General features: G+C 50.4%; 27 non-coding genes across 27 annotated transcripts; all 27 read left to right on the top strand.

Moving 5' to 3' along the window:
* The first annotated feature begins 18 nt into the window (after positions 1 to 18).
* Trnan-guu lies at positions 19 to 92 on the top strand. Its single transcript has one exon. It is a non-coding gene; the product is annotated as a tRNA-Asn (tRNA).
* A 689-nt stretch (positions 93 to 781) lies between these two features.
* Trnat-cgu lies at positions 782 to 853 on the top strand. Its single transcript has one exon. It is a non-coding gene; the product is annotated as a tRNA-Thr (tRNA).
* Positions 854 to 1,189: 336 nt separating this feature from the next.
* On the top strand, positions 1,190 to 1,263 carry Trnan-guu. The gene has a single exon. It is a non-coding gene; the product is annotated as a tRNA-Asn (tRNA).
* Positions 1,264 to 1,639: 376 nt separating this feature from the next.
* Positions 1,640 to 1,713, top strand: Trnan-guu. The gene has a single exon. It is a non-coding gene; the product is annotated as a tRNA-Asn (tRNA).
* A 689-nt stretch (positions 1,714 to 2,402) lies between these two features.
* Positions 2,403 to 2,474, top strand: Trnat-cgu. The gene has a single exon. It is a non-coding gene; the product is annotated as a tRNA-Thr (tRNA).
* Positions 2,475 to 2,809: 335 nt separating this feature from the next.
* On the top strand, positions 2,810 to 2,883 carry Trnan-guu. The gene has a single exon. It is a non-coding gene; the product is annotated as a tRNA-Asn (tRNA).
* A 376-nt stretch (positions 2,884 to 3,259) lies between these two features.
* Trnan-guu lies at positions 3,260 to 3,333 on the top strand. Its single transcript has one exon. It is a non-coding gene; the product is annotated as a tRNA-Asn (tRNA).
* A 376-nt stretch (positions 3,334 to 3,709) lies between these two features.
* On the top strand, positions 3,710 to 3,783 carry Trnan-guu. The gene has a single exon. It is a non-coding gene; the product is annotated as a tRNA-Asn (tRNA).
* A 689-nt stretch (positions 3,784 to 4,472) lies between these two features.
* Trnat-cgu lies at positions 4,473 to 4,544 on the top strand. The gene has a single exon. It is a non-coding gene; the product is annotated as a tRNA-Thr (tRNA).
* Positions 4,545 to 4,881: 337 nt separating this feature from the next.
* Trnan-guu lies at positions 4,882 to 4,955 on the top strand. The gene has a single exon. It is a non-coding gene; the product is annotated as a tRNA-Asn (tRNA).
* Positions 4,956 to 5,644: 689 nt separating this feature from the next.
* On the top strand, positions 5,645 to 5,716 carry Trnat-cgu. The gene has a single exon. It is a non-coding gene; the product is annotated as a tRNA-Thr (tRNA).
* Positions 5,717 to 6,051: 335 nt separating this feature from the next.
* Positions 6,052 to 6,125, top strand: Trnan-guu. The gene has a single exon. It is a non-coding gene; the product is annotated as a tRNA-Asn (tRNA).
* Positions 6,126 to 6,501: 376 nt separating this feature from the next.
* On the top strand, positions 6,502 to 6,575 carry Trnan-guu. The gene has a single exon. It is a non-coding gene; the product is annotated as a tRNA-Asn (tRNA).
* A 376-nt stretch (positions 6,576 to 6,951) lies between these two features.
* Trnan-guu lies at positions 6,952 to 7,025 on the top strand. Its single transcript has one exon. It is a non-coding gene; the product is annotated as a tRNA-Asn (tRNA).
* Positions 7,026 to 7,714: 689 nt separating this feature from the next.
* On the top strand, positions 7,715 to 7,786 carry Trnat-cgu. The gene has a single exon. It is a non-coding gene; the product is annotated as a tRNA-Thr (tRNA).
* Positions 7,787 to 8,123: 337 nt separating this feature from the next.
* Positions 8,124 to 8,197, top strand: Trnan-guu. Its single transcript has one exon. It is a non-coding gene; the product is annotated as a tRNA-Asn (tRNA).
* Positions 8,198 to 8,573: 376 nt separating this feature from the next.
* Trnan-guu lies at positions 8,574 to 8,647 on the top strand. Its single transcript has one exon. It is a non-coding gene; the product is annotated as a tRNA-Asn (tRNA).
* Positions 8,648 to 9,023: 376 nt separating this feature from the next.
* Trnan-guu lies at positions 9,024 to 9,097 on the top strand. The gene has a single exon. It is a non-coding gene; the product is annotated as a tRNA-Asn (tRNA).
* A 376-nt stretch (positions 9,098 to 9,473) lies between these two features.
* Trnan-guu lies at positions 9,474 to 9,547 on the top strand. The gene has a single exon. It is a non-coding gene; the product is annotated as a tRNA-Asn (tRNA).
* A 689-nt stretch (positions 9,548 to 10,236) lies between these two features.
* On the top strand, positions 10,237 to 10,308 carry Trnat-cgu. Its single transcript has one exon. It is a non-coding gene; the product is annotated as a tRNA-Thr (tRNA).
* Positions 10,309 to 10,645: 337 nt separating this feature from the next.
* Trnan-guu lies at positions 10,646 to 10,719 on the top strand. The gene has a single exon. It is a non-coding gene; the product is annotated as a tRNA-Asn (tRNA).
* Positions 10,720 to 11,095: 376 nt separating this feature from the next.
* Positions 11,096 to 11,169, top strand: Trnan-guu. The gene has a single exon. It is a non-coding gene; the product is annotated as a tRNA-Asn (tRNA).
* Positions 11,170 to 11,858: 689 nt separating this feature from the next.
* On the top strand, positions 11,859 to 11,930 carry Trnat-cgu. Its single transcript has one exon. It is a non-coding gene; the product is annotated as a tRNA-Thr (tRNA).
* A 335-nt stretch (positions 11,931 to 12,265) lies between these two features.
* Positions 12,266 to 12,339, top strand: Trnan-guu. The gene has a single exon. It is a non-coding gene; the product is annotated as a tRNA-Asn (tRNA).
* Positions 12,340 to 12,715: 376 nt separating this feature from the next.
* On the top strand, positions 12,716 to 12,789 carry Trnan-guu. Its single transcript has one exon. It is a non-coding gene; the product is annotated as a tRNA-Asn (tRNA).
* A 376-nt stretch (positions 12,790 to 13,165) lies between these two features.
* Positions 13,166 to 13,239, top strand: Trnan-guu. Its single transcript has one exon. It is a non-coding gene; the product is annotated as a tRNA-Asn (tRNA).
* A 689-nt stretch (positions 13,240 to 13,928) lies between these two features.
* On the top strand, positions 13,929 to 14,000 carry Trnat-cgu. The gene has a single exon. It is a non-coding gene; the product is annotated as a tRNA-Thr (tRNA).
* The last annotated feature ends 87 nt before the right edge of the window (positions 14,001 to 14,087 follow it).

Raw genomic sequence — 14,087 nt, 5'->3', positions numbered from 1 at the left:
GTCGCGACCAAAATCAAGGCCTCTGTGGCGCAATCGGCTAGCTCGTTCGGCTGTTAACCGAAAGGTTGGTGGTTCGAGCCCACACGGGGGCCAAATCGTTTTAACCGTCACAGAGGTGAGGACATACGTCAACTTTGTTAGAGATACACAGCTAGTGTGACAATTTGGCTGTGTTTGAGTGATGCCACAGGGCCTTGTACACATTCAGCCAAGTGACACTGTAGGTAAAAACATGGCCCTACGCAGACGTTCTACTGTCTTCCTATTTATTCGTCGTGTGTGACACAGCAGTAGAGCGACGCCCACTACAAAAGACGTATTATTTACATTCAATTTCAGCGTACACGTCGCGAGTGCCATATGACAGGGCCTGTCTCTCGATGTCGATTTGTATTTGGTGTCACTTAAGTGTCGGTCTGCAGTAGGCCGCTGTTGGCCGAGCGACGTGCAGTCGCCTTACATGAAGCCCCGTGGGCAACGCCAGCGCCACTGAGGACAACAGCGCACTGCAGCCAGAGAGAGGAGCCGAAAGGCGCATTTCGCAGTCGAGCCACGCTATCCCACAAGCTGTGCGCTAGGTCAAGATTGTGCAGACGGCAAACCTTTGGTGGCCCGACGCTCGTCGTCGATCGTAAGGGCGAAACAGTCAAGAGATTTGGAAAACAGCAGTGTGGACACCCCCAGCAGCAGCTGTGTGCCAAATCCGATATCTGGTCGAGGGCTGCAAGATTCAGTGTGATGAAGTGACAATTCGGGGATAGCTCACGAACGCAAAGCTGCCGCCTTCTTAGCTCAGTGGTAGAGCACTGGTCTCGTAAACCAGGGGTCGTGAGTTCGAACCTCACAGAAGGCATTCTTTTTTTTTTTCACCTTCCTGCATGGAGCGGCGCTATCTCGACCAGCTTCTAACACATGGCAGTACACTGAATGAAAGGGATGTTCTACAACATATGACAAGTATTCTACGGGCGTCAGAGTTTTTCTGAATGCATAGGCAGAAGAGTGGTTTGTATGCATTTTCTAGTATAATGTCATGCTTGGCGATGTCATTCGTTTATGAGCCTCGCTACAGTGTGCATGCACGTTATTAATGTGAAGGGGCGTAAGCAGATGCTAATATTCTGCGAGATTCCTGCAGAAGGTATACGATTTGCCATGATACACAGAGCACAAGTGAACCAACATCAATGCCTCCGTGGCGCAATCGGCTAGCGCGTTCGGCTGTTAACCGAAAGGTTGGTGGTTCGAGCCAACCCGGGGGCGAAATCGTTTTAACCGTCACAGAGGTGAGGACATACGTCAACTTTGTTAGAGATACACAGCTAGTGTGACAATTTGGCTGTGTTTGAGTGATGCCACAGGGCCTTGTACACATTCAGCCAAGTGACACTGTAGGTAAAAACATGGCCCTACGCAGACGTTCTACTGTTTTCCTATTTATTCGTCGTGTGTGACACAGCAGTAGAGCGACGCCCACTACAAAAGACGTATTATTTACATTCAATTTCAGCGTACACGTCGCGAGTGCCATATGACAGGGCCTGTCTCTCGATGTCGATTTGTATTTGGTGTCACTTAAGTGTCGGTCTGCAGTAGGCCCCTGTTGGCCGAGCGACATGCAGTCGCGACCAAAATCAAGGCCTCTGTGGCGCAATCGGCTAGCGCGTTCGGCTGTTAACCGAAAGGTTGGTGGTTCGAGCCCACACGGGGGCGAAATCGTTTTAACCGTCTCAGAGGTGAGGACATACGTCAACTTTGTTAGAGATACACAGCTAGTGTGACAATTTGGCTGTGTTTGAGTGATGCCACAGGGCCTTGTACACATTCAGCCAAGTGACACTGTAGGTAAAAACATGGCCCTACGCAGACGTTCTACTGTCTTCCTATTTATTCGTCGTGTGTGACACAGCAGTAGAGCGACGCCCACTACAAAAGACGTATTATTTACATTCAATTTCAGCGTACACGTCGCGAGTGCCATATGACAGGGCCTGTCTCTCGATGTCGATTTGTATTTGGTGTCACTTAAGTGTCGGTCTGCAGTAGGCCGCTGTTGGCCGAGCGACGTGCAGTCGCCTTACATGAAGCCCCGTGGGCAACGCCAGCGCCACTGAGGACAACAGCGCACTGCAGCCAGAGAGACGAGCCGAAAGGCGCATTTCGCAGTCGAGCCACGCTATCCCACAAGCTGTGCGCTAGGTCAAGATTGTGCAGACGGCAAACCTTTGGTGGCCCGACGCTCGTCGTCGATCGTAAGGGCGAAACAGTCAAGAGATTTGGAAAACAGCAGTGTGGACACCCCCAGCAGCAGCTGTGTGCCAAATCCGATATCTGGTCGAGGGCTGCAAGATTCAGTGTGATGAAGTGACAATTCGGGGATAGCTCACGAACGCAAAGCTGCCGCCTTCTTAGCTCAGTGATAGAGCACTGGTCTCGTAAACCAGGGGTCGTGAGTTCGAACCTCACAGAAGGCATTCTTTTTTTTTTCACCTTCCTGCATGGAGCGGCGCTATCTCGACCAGCTTCTAACACATGGCAGTACACTGAATGAAAGGGATGTTCTACAACATATGACAAGTATTCTACGGGCGTCAGAGTTTTTCTGAATGCATAGGCAGAAGAGTGGTTTGTATGCATTTTCTAGTATAATGTCATGCTTGGCGATGTCATTCGTTTATGAGCCTCGCTACAGTGTGCATGCACGTTATTAATGTGAAGGGGCGTAAGCAGATGCTAATATTCTGCGAGATTCCTGCAGAAGGTATACGATTTGCCATGATACACAGAGCACAAGTGAACCAACATCAATGCCTCCGTGGCGCAATCGGCTAGCGCGTTCGGCTGTTAACCGAAAGGTTGGTGGTTCGAGCCAACCCGGGGGCGAAATCGTTTTAACCGTCACAGAGGTGAGGACATACGTCAACTTTGTTAGAGATACACAGCTAGTGTGACAATTTGGCTGTGTTTGAGTGATGCCACAGGGCCTTGTACACATTCAGCCAAGTGACACTGTAGGTAAAAACATGGCCCTACGCAGACGTTCTACTGTCTTCCTATTTATTCGTCGTGTGTGACACAGCAGTAGAGAGACGCCCACTACAAAAGACGTATTATTTACATTCAATTTCAGCGTACACGTCGCGAGTGCCATATGACAGGACCTGTCTCTCGATGTCGATTTGTATTTGGTGTCACTTAAGTGTCGGTCTGCAGTAGGCCCCTGTTGGCCGAGCGACATGCAGTCGCGACCAAACTCAAGGCCTCCGTGGCGCAATCGGCTACCGCGTTCGGCTGTTAACCGAAAGGTTGGTGGTTCGGGCCCACCCGGGGGCGAAATCGTTTTAACCGTCACAGAGGTGAGGACATACGTCAACTTTGTTAGAGATACACAGCTAGTGTGACAATTTGGCTGTGTTTGAGTGATGCCACAGGGCCTTGTACACATTCAGCCAAATGACACTGTAGGTAAAAACATGGCCCTACGCAGACGTTCTACTGTTTTCCTATTTATTCGTCGTGTGTGACACAGCAGTAGAGCGACGCCCACTACAAAAGACGTATTATTTACATTCAATTTCAGCGTACACGTCGCGAGTGCCATATGACAGGGCCTGTCTCTCGATGTCGATTTGTATTTGGTGTCACTTAAGTGTCGGTCTGCAGTAGGCCCCTGTTGGCCGAGCGACATGCAGTCGCGACCAAAATCAAGGCCTCTGTGGCGCAATCGGCTAGCGCGTTCGGCTGTTAACCGAAAGGTTGGTGGTTCGAGCCCACACGGGGGCGAAATCGTTTTAACCGTCACAGAGGTGAGGACATACGTCAACTTTGTTAGAGATACACAGCTAGTGTGACAATTTGGCTGTGTTTGAGTGATGCCACAGGGCCTTGTACACATTCAGCCAAGTGACACTGTAGGTAAAAACATGGCCCTACGCAGACGTTCTACTGTCTTCCTATTTATTCGTCGTGTGTGACACAGCAGTAGAGAGACGCCCACTACAAAAGACGTATTATTTACATTCAATTTCAGCGTACACGTCGCGAGTGCCATATGACAGGGCCTGTCTCTCGATGTCGATTTGTATTTGGTGTCACTTAAGTGTCGGTCTGCAGTAGGCCGCTGTTGGCCGAGCGACGTGCAGTCGCCTTACATGAAGCCCCGTGGGCAACGCCAGCGCCACTGAGGACAACAGCGCACTGCAGCCAGAGAGAGGAGCCGAAAGGCGCATTTCGCAGTCGAGCCACGCTATCCCACAAGCTGTGCGCTAGGTCAAGATTGTGCAGACGGCAAACCTTTGGTGGCCCGACGCTCGTCGTCGATCGTAAGGGCGAAACAGTCAAGAGATTTGGAAAACAGCAGTGTGGACACCCCCAGCAGCAGCTGTGTGCCAAATCCGATATCTGGTCGAGGGCTGCAAGATTCAGTGTGATGAAGTGACAATTCGGGGATAGCTCACGAACGCAAAGCTGCCGTCTTCTTAGCTCAGTGGTAGAGCACTGGTCTCGTAAACCAGGGGTCGTGAGTTCGAACCTCACAGAAGGCATTCTTTTTTTTTTTTCACCTTCCTGCATGGAGCGGCGCTATCTCGACCAGCTTCTAACACATGGCAGTACACTGAATGAAAGGGATGTTCTACAACATATGACAAGTATTCTACGGGCGTCAGAGTTTTTCTGAATGCATAGGCAGAAGAGTGGTTTGTATGCATTTTCTAGTATAATGTCATGCTTGGCGATGTCATTCGTTTATGAGCCTCGCTACAGTGTGCATGCACGTTATTAATGTGAAGGGGCGTAAGCAGATGCTAATATTCTGCGAGATTCCTGCAGAAGGTATACGATTTGCCATGATACACAGAGCACAAGTGAACCAACATCAATGCCTCCGTGGCGCAATCGGCTAGCGCGTTCGGCTGTTAACCGAAAGGTTGGTGGTTCGAGCCCACCCGGGGGCGAAATCGTTTTAACCGTCACAGAGGTGAGGACATACGTCAACTTTGTTAGAGATACACAGCTAGTGTGACAATTTGGCTGTGTTTGAGTGATGCCACAGGGCCTTGTGCACATTCAGCCAAGTGACACTGTAGGTAAAAACATGGCCCTACGCAGACGTTCTACTGTCTTCCTATTTATTCGTCGTGTGTGACACAGCAGTAGAGAGACGCCCACTACAAAAGACGTATTATTTACATTCAATTTCAGCGTACACGTCGCGAGTGCCATATGACAGGGCCTGTCTCTCGATGTCGATTTGTATTTGGTGTCACTTAAGTGTCGGTCTGCAGTAGGCCGCTGTTGGCCGAGCGACGTGCAGTCGCCTTACATGAAGCCCCGTGGGCAACGCCAGCGCCACTGAGGACAACAGCGCACTGCAGCCAGAGAGAGGAGCCGAAAGGCGCATTTCGCAGTCGAGCCACGCTATCCCACAAGCTGTGCGCTAGGTCAAGATTGTGCAGACGGCAAACCTTTGGTGGCCCGACGCTCGTCGTCGATCGTAAGGGCGAAACAGTCAAGAGATTTGGAAAACAGCAGTGTGGACACCCCCAGCAGCAGCTGTGTGCCAAATCCGATATCTGGTCGAGGGCTGCAAGATTCAGTGTGATGAAGTGACAATTCGGGGATAGCTCACGAACGCAAAGCTGCCGCCTACTTATCTCAGTGGTAGAGCACTGGTCTCGTAAACCAGGGGTCGTGAGTTCGAACCTCACAGAAGGCATTCTTTTTTTTTTCACCTTCCTGCATGGAGCGGCGCTATCTCGACCAGCTTCTAACACATGGCAGTACACTGAATGAAAGGGATGTTCTACAACATATGACAAGTATTCTACGGGCGTCAGAGTTTTTCTGAATGCATAGGCAGAAGAGTGGTTTGTATGCATTTTCTAGTATAATGTCATGCTTGGCGATGTCATTCGTTTATGAGCCTCGCTACAGTGTGCATGCACGTTATTAATGTGAAGGGGCGTAAGCAGATGCTAATATTCTGCGAGATTCCTGCAGAAGGTATACGATTTGCCATGATACACAGAGCACAAGTGAACCAACATCAATGCCTCCGTGGCGCAATCGGCTAGCGCGTTCGGCTGTTAACCGAAAGGTTGGTGGTTCGAGCCAACCCGGGGGCGAAATCGTTTTAACCGTCACAGAGGTGAGGACATACGTCAACTTTGTTAGAGATACACAGCTAGTGTGACAATTTGGCTGTGTTTGAGTGATGCCACAGGGCCTTGTACACATTCAGCCAAGTGACACTGTAGGTAAAAACATGGCCCTACGCAGACGTTCTACTGTCTTCCTATTTATTCGTCGTGTGTGACACAGCAGTAGAGAGACGCCCACTACAAAAGACGTATTATTTACATTCAATTTCAGCGTACACGTCGCGAGTGCCATATGACAGGACCTGTCTCTCGATGTCGATTTGTATTTGGTGTCACTTAAGTGTCGGTCTGCAGTAGGCCCCTGTTGGCCGAGCGACATGCAGTCGCGACCAAACTCAAGGCCTCCGTGGCGCAATCGGCTACCGCGTTCGGCTGTTAACCGAAAGGTTGGTGGTTCGGGCCCACCCGGGGGCGAAATCGTTTTAACCGTCACAGAGGTGAGGACATACGTCAACTTTGTTAGAGATACACAGCTAGTGTGACAATTTGGCTGTGTTTGAGTGATGCCACAGGGCCTTGTACACATTCAGCCAAATGACACTGTAGGTAAAAACATGGCCCTACGCAGACGTTCTACTGTTTTCCTATTTATTCGTCGTGTGTGACACAGCAGTAGAGCGACGCCCACTACAAAAGACGTATTATTTACATTCAATTTCAGCGTACACGTCGCGAGTGCCATATGACAGGGCCTGTCTCTCGATGTCGATTTGTATTTGGTGTCACTTAAGTGTCGGTCTGCAGTAGGCCCCTGTTGGCCGAGCGACATGCAGTCGCGACCAAAATCAAGGCCTCTGTGGCGCAATCGGCTAGCGCGTTCGGCTGTTAACCGAAAGGTTGGTGGTTCGAGCCCACCCGGGGGCGAAATCGTTTTAACCGTCACAGAGGTGAGGACATACGTCAACTTTGTTAGAGATACACAGCTAGTGTGACAATTTGGCTGTGTTTGAGTGATGCCACAGGGCCTTGTACACATTCAGCCAAGTGACACTGTAGGTAAAAACATGGCCCTACGCAGACGTTCTACTGTCTTCCTATTTATTCGTCGTGTGTGACACAGCAGTAGAGAGACGCCCACTACAAAAGACGTATTATTTACATTCAATTTCAGCGTACACGTCGCGAGTGCCATATGACAGGGCCTGTCTCTCGATGTCGATTTGTATTTGGTGTCACTTAAGTGTCGGTCTGCAGTAGGCCGCTGTTGGCCGAGCGACGTGCAGTCGCCTTACATGAAGCCCCGTGGGCAACGCCAGCGCCACTGAGGACAACAGCGCACTGCAGCCAGAGAGAGGAGCCGAAAGGCGCATTTCGCAGTCGAGCCACGCTATCCCACAAGCTGTGCGCTAGGTCAAGATTGTGCAGACGGCAAACCTTTGGTGGCCCGACGCTCGTCGTCGATCGTAAGGGCGAAACAGTCAAGAGATTTGGAAAACAGCAGTGTGGACACCCCCAGCAGCAGCTGTGTGCCAAATCCGATATCTGGTCGAGGGCTGCAAGATTCAGTGTGATGAAGTGACAATTCGGGGATAGCTCACGAACGCAAAGCTGCCGTCTTCTTAGCTCAGTGGTAGAGCACTGGTCTCGTAAACCAGGGGTCGTGAGTTCGAACCTCACAGAAGGCATTCTTTTTTTTTTTTCACCTTCCTGCATGGAGCGGCGCTATCTCGACCAGCTTCTAACACATGGCAGTACACTGAATGAAAGGGATGTTCTACAACATATGACAAGTATTCTACGGGCGTCAGAGTTTTTCTGAATGCATAGGCAGAAGAGTGGTTTGTATGCATTTTCTAGTATAATGTCATGCTTGGCGATGTCATTCGTTTATGAGCCTCGCTACAGTGTGCATGCACGTTATTAATGTGAAGGGGCGTAAGCAGATGCTAATATTCTGCGAGATTCCTGCAGAAGGTATACGATTTGCCATGATACACAGAGCACAAGTGAACCAACATCAATGCCTCCGTGGCGCAATCGGCTAGCGCGTTCGGCTGTTAACCGAAAGGTTGGTGGTTCGAGCCCACCCGGGGGCGAAATCGTTTTAACCGTCACAGAGGTGAGGACATACGTCAACTTTGTTAGAGATACACAGCTAGTGTGACAATTTGGCTGTGTTTGAGTGATGCCACAGGGCCTTGTACACATTCAGCCAAGTGACACTGTAGGTAAAAACATGGCCCTACGCAGACGTTCTACTGTCTTCCTATTTATTCGTCGTGTGTGACACAGCAGTAGAGAGACGCCCACTACAAAAGACGTATTATTTACATTCAATTTCAGCGTACACGTCGCGAGTGCCATATGACAGGACCTGTCTCTCGATGTCGATTTGTATTTGGTGTCACTTAAGTGTCGGTCTGCAGTAGGCCCCTGTTGACCGAGCGACATGCAGTCGCGACCAAACTCAAGGCCTCCGTGGCGCAATCGGCTACCGCGTTCGGCTGTTAACCGAAAGGTTGGTGGTTCGGGCCCACCCGGGGGCGAAATCGTTTTAACCGTCACAGAGGTGAGGACATACGTCAACTTTGTTAGAGATACACAGCTAGTGTGACAATTTGGCTGTGTTTGAGTGATGCCACAGGGCCTTGTACACATTCAGCCAAATGACACTGTAGGTAAAAACATGGCCCTACGCAGACGTTCTACTGTTTTCCTATTTATTCGTCGTGTGTGACACAGCAGTAGAGCGACGCCCACTACAAAAGACGTATTATTTACATTCAATTTCAGCGTACACGTCGCGAGTGCCATATGACAGGGCCTGTCTCTCGATGTCGATTTGTATTTGGTGTCACTTAAGTGTCGGTCTGCAGTAGGCCCCTGTTGGCCGAGCGACATGCAGTCGCGACCAAAATCAAGGCCTCTGTGGCGCAATCGGCTAGCGCGTTCGGCTGTTAACCGAAAGGTTGGTGGTTCGAGCCCACCCGGGGGCGAAATCGTTTTAACCGTCACAGAGGTGAGGACATACGTCAACTTTGTTAGAGATACACAGCTAGTGTGACAATTTGGCTGTGTTTGAGTGATGCCACAGGGCCTTGTACACATTCAGCCAAGTGACACTGTAGGTAAAAACATGGCCCTACGCAGACGTTCTACTGTCTTCCTATTTATTCGTCGTGTGTGACACAGCAGTAGAGAGACGCCCACTACAAAAGACGTATTATTTACATTCAATTTCAGCGTACACGTCGCGAGTGCCATATGACAGGACCTGTCTCTCGATGTCGATTTGTATTTGGTGTCACTTAAGTGTCGGTCTGCAGTAGGCCCCTGTTGGCCGAGCGACATGCAGTCGCGACCAAACTCAAGGCCTCCGTGGCGCAATCGGCTACCGCGTTCGGCTGTTAACCGAAAGGTTGGTGGTTCGGGCCCACCCGGGGGCGAAATCGTTTTAACCGTCACAGAGGTGAGGACATACGTCAACTTTGTTAGAGATACACAGCTAGTGTGACAATTTGGCTGTGTTTGAGTGATGCCACAGGGCCTTGTACACATTCAGCCAAATGACACTGTAGGTAAAAACATGGCCCTACGCAGACGTTCTACTGTTTTCCTATTTATTCGTCGTGTGTGACACAGCAGTAGAGCGACGCCCACTACAAAAGACGTATTATTTACATTCAATTTCAGCGTACACGTCGCGAGTGCCATATGACAGGGCCTGTCTCTCGATGTCGATTTGTATTTGGTGTCACTTAAGTGTCGGTCTGCAGTAGGCCGCTGTTGGCCGAGCGACGTGCAGTCGCCTTACATGAAGCCCCGTGGGCAACGCCAGCGCCACTGAGGACAACAGCGCACTGCAGCCAGAGAGAGGAGCCGAAAGGCGCATTTCGCAGTCGAGCCACGCTATCCCACAAGCTGTGCGCTAGGTCAAGATTGTGCAGACGGCAAACCTTTGGTGGCCCGACGCTCGTCGTCGATCGTAAGGGCGAAACAGTCAAGAGATTTGGAAAACAGCAGTGTGGACACCCCCAGCAGCAGCTGTGTGCCAAATCCGATATCTGGTCGAGGGCTGCAAGATTCAGTGTGATGAAGTGACAATTCGGGGATAGCTCACGAACGCAAAGCTGCCGTCTTCTTAGCTCAGTGGTAGAGCACTGGTCTCGTAAACCAGGGGTCGTGAGTTCGAACCTCACAGAAGGCATTCTTTTTTTTTTTTCACCTTCCTGCATGGAGCGGCGCTATCTCGACCAGCTTCTAACACATGGCAGTACACTGAATGAAAGGGATGTTCTACAACATATGACAAGTATTCTACGGGCGTCAGAGTTTTTCTGAATGCATAGGCAGAAGAGTGGTTTGTATGCATTTTCTAGTATAATGTCATGCTTGGCGATGTCATTCGTTTATGAGCCTCGCTACAGTGTGCATGCACGTTATTAATGTGAAGGGGCGTAAGCAGATGCTAATATTCTGCGAGATTCCTGCAGAAGGTATACGATTTGCCATGATACACAGAGCACAAGTGAACCAACATCAATGCCTCCGTGGCGCAATCGGCTAGCGCGTTCGGCTGTTAACCGAAAGGTTGGTGGTTCGAGCCAACCCGGGGGCGAAATCGTTTTAACCGTCACAGAGGTGAGGACATACGTCAACTTTGTTAGAGATACACAGCTAGTGTGACAATTTGGCTGTGTTTGAGTGATGCCACAGGGCCTTGTACACATTCAGCCAAGTGACACTGTAGGTAAAAACATGGCCCTACGCAGACGTTCTACTGTTTTCCTATTTATTCGTCGTGTGTGACACAGCAGTAGAGCGACGCCCACTACAAAAGACGTATTATTTACATTCAATTTCAGCGTACACGTCGCGAGTGCCATATGACAGGGCCTGTCTCTCGATGTCGATTTGTATTTGGTGTCACTTAAGTGTCGGTCTGCAGTAGGCCCCTGTTGGCCGAGCGACATGCAGTCGCGACCAAAATCAAGGCCTCTGTGGCGCAATCGGCTAGCGCGTTCGGCTGTTAACCGAAAGGTTGGTGGTTCGAGCCCACACGGGGGCGAAATCGTTTTAACCGTCTCAGAGGTGAGGACATACGTCAACTTTGTTAGAGATACACAGCTAGTGTGACAATTTGGCTGTGTTTGAGTGATGCCACAGGGCCTTGTACACATTCAGCCAAGTGACACTGTAGGTAAAAACATGGCCCTACGCAGACGTTCTACTGTCTTCCTATTTATTCGTCGTGTGTGACACAGCAGTAGAGCGACGCCCACTACAAAAGACGTATTATTTACATTCAATTTCAGCGTACACGTCGCGAGTGCCATATGACAGGGCCTGTCTCTCGATGTCGATTTGTATTTGGTGTCACTTAAGTGTCGGTCTGCAGTAGGCCGCTGTTGGCCGAGCGACGTGCAGTCGCCTTACATGAAGCCCCGTGGGCAACGCCAGCGCCACTGAGGACAACAGCGCACTGCAGCCAGAGAGACGAGCCGAAAGGCGCATTTCGCAGTCGAGCCACGCTATCCCACAAGCTGTGCGCTAGGTCAAGATTGTGCAGACGGCAAACCTTTGGTGGCCCGACGCTCGTCGTCGATCGTAAGGGCGAAACAGTCAAGAGATTTGGAAAACAGCAGTGTGGACACCCCCAGCAGCAGCTGTGTGCCAAATCCGATATCTGGTCGAGGGCTGCAAGATTCAGTGTGATGAAGTGACAATTCGGGGATAGCTCACGAACGCAAAGCTGCCGCCTTCTTAGCTCAGTGATAGAGCACTGGTCTCGTAAACCAGGGGTCGTGAGTTCGAACCTCACAGAAGGCATTCTTTTTTTTTTCACCTTCCTGCATGGAGCGGCGCTATCTCGACCAGCTTCTAACACATGGCAGTACACTGAATGAAAGGGATGTTCTACAACATATGACAAGTATTCTACGGGCGTCAGAGTTTTTCTGAATGCATAGGCAGAAGAGTGGTTTGTATGCATTTTCTAGTATAATGTCATGCTTGGCGATGTCATTCGTTTATGAGCCTCGCTACAGTGTGCATGCACGTTATTAATGTGAAGGGGCGTAAGCAGATGCTAATATTCTGCGAGATTCCTGCAGAAGGTATACGATTTGCCATGATACACAGAGCACAAGTGAACCAACATCAATGCCTCCGTGGCGCAATCGGCTAGCGCGTTCGGCTGTTAACCGAAAGGTTGGTGGTTCGAGCCAACCCGGGGGCGAAATCGTTTTAACCGTCACAGAGGTGAGGACATACGTCAACTTTGTTAGAGATACACAGCTAGTGTGACAATTTGGCTGTGTTTGAGTGATGCCACAGGGCCTTGTACACATTCAGCCAAGTGACACTGTAGGTAAAAACATGGCCCTACGCAGACGTTCTACTGTCTTCCTATTTATTCGTCGTGTGTGACACAGCAGTAGAGAGACGCCCACTACAAAAGACGTATTATTTACATTCAATTTCAGCGTACACGTCGCGAGTGCCATATGACAGGACCTGTCTCTCGATGTCGATTTGTATTTGGTGTCACTTAAGTGTCGGTCTGCAGTAGGCCCCTGTTGGCCGAGCGACATGCAGTCGCGACCAAACTCAAGGCCTCCGTGGCGCAATCGGCTACCGCGTTCGGCTGTTAACCGAAAGGTTGGTGGTTCGGGCCCACCCGGGGGCGAAATCGTTTTAACCGTCACAGAGGTGAGGACATACGTCAACTTTGTTAGAGATACACAGCTAGTGTGACAATTTGGCTGTGTTTGAGTGATGCCACAGGGCCTTGTACACATTCAGCCAAATGACACTGTAGGTAAAAACATGGCCCTACGCAGACGTTCTACTGTTTTCCTATTTATTCGTCGTGTGTGACACAGCAGTAGAGCGACGCCCACTACAAAAGACGTATTATTTACATTCAATTTCAGCGTACACGTCGCGAGTGCCATATGACAGGGCCTGTCTCTCGATGTCGATTTGTATTTGGTGTCACTTAAGTGTCGGTCTGCAGTAGGCCCCTGTTGGCCGAGCGACATGCAGTCGCGACCAAAATCAAGGCCTCTGTGGCGCAATCGGCTAGCGCGTTCGGCTGTTAACCGAAAGGTTGGTGGTTCGAGCCCACCCGGGGGCGAAATCGTTTTAACCGTCACAGAGGTGAGGACATACGTCAACTTTGTTAGAGATACACAGCTAGTGTGACAATTTGGCTGTGTTTGAGTGATGCCACAGGGCCTTGTACACATTCAGCCAAGTGACACTGTAGGTAAAAACATGGCCCTACGCAGACGTTCTACTGTCTTCCTATTTATTCGTCGTGTGTGACACAGCAGTAGAGAGACGCCCACTACAAAAGACGTATTATTTACATTCAATTTCAGCGTACACGTCGCGAGTGCCATATGACAGGGCCTGTCTCTCGATGTCGATTTGTATTTGGTGTCACTTAAGTGTCGGTCTGCAGTAGGCCGCTGTTGGCCGAGCGACGTGCAGTCGCCTTACATGAAGCCCCGTGGGCAACGCCAGCGCCACTGAGGACAACAGCGCACTGCAGCCAGAGAGAGGAGCCGAAAGGCGCATTTCGCAGTCGAGCCACGCTATCCCACAAGCTGTGCGCTAGGTCAAGATTGTGCAGACGGCAAACCTTTGGTGGCCCGACGCTCGTCGTCGATCGTAAGGGCGAAACAGTCAAGAGATTTGGAAAACAGCAGTGTGGACACCCCCAGCAGCAGCTGTGTGCCAAATCCGATATCTGGTCGAGGGCTGCAAGATTCAGTGTGATGAAGTGACAATTCGGGGATAGCTCACGAACGCAAAGCTGCCGTCTTCTTAGCTCAGTGGTAGAGCACTGGTCTCGTAAACCAGGGGTCGTGAGTTCGAACCTCACAGAAGGCATTCTTTTTTTTTTTTCACCTTCCTGCATGGAGCGGCGCTATCTCGACCAGCTTCTAACACATGGCAGTACACTGAATGAAAGGGATG

The sequence above is a fragment of the Schistocerca americana genome, chromosome 5 (assembly GCF_021461395.2).
Source record: "Schistocerca americana isolate TAMUIC-IGC-003095 chromosome 5, iqSchAmer2.1, whole genome shotgun sequence".
Classification (NCBI taxonomy): domain Eukaryota; kingdom Metazoa; phylum Arthropoda; class Insecta; order Orthoptera; family Acrididae; genus Schistocerca; species Schistocerca americana.
Note: the sequence above shows the minus strand (reverse complement) of the source record. Positions and strands in the feature narration are given on the sequence as shown.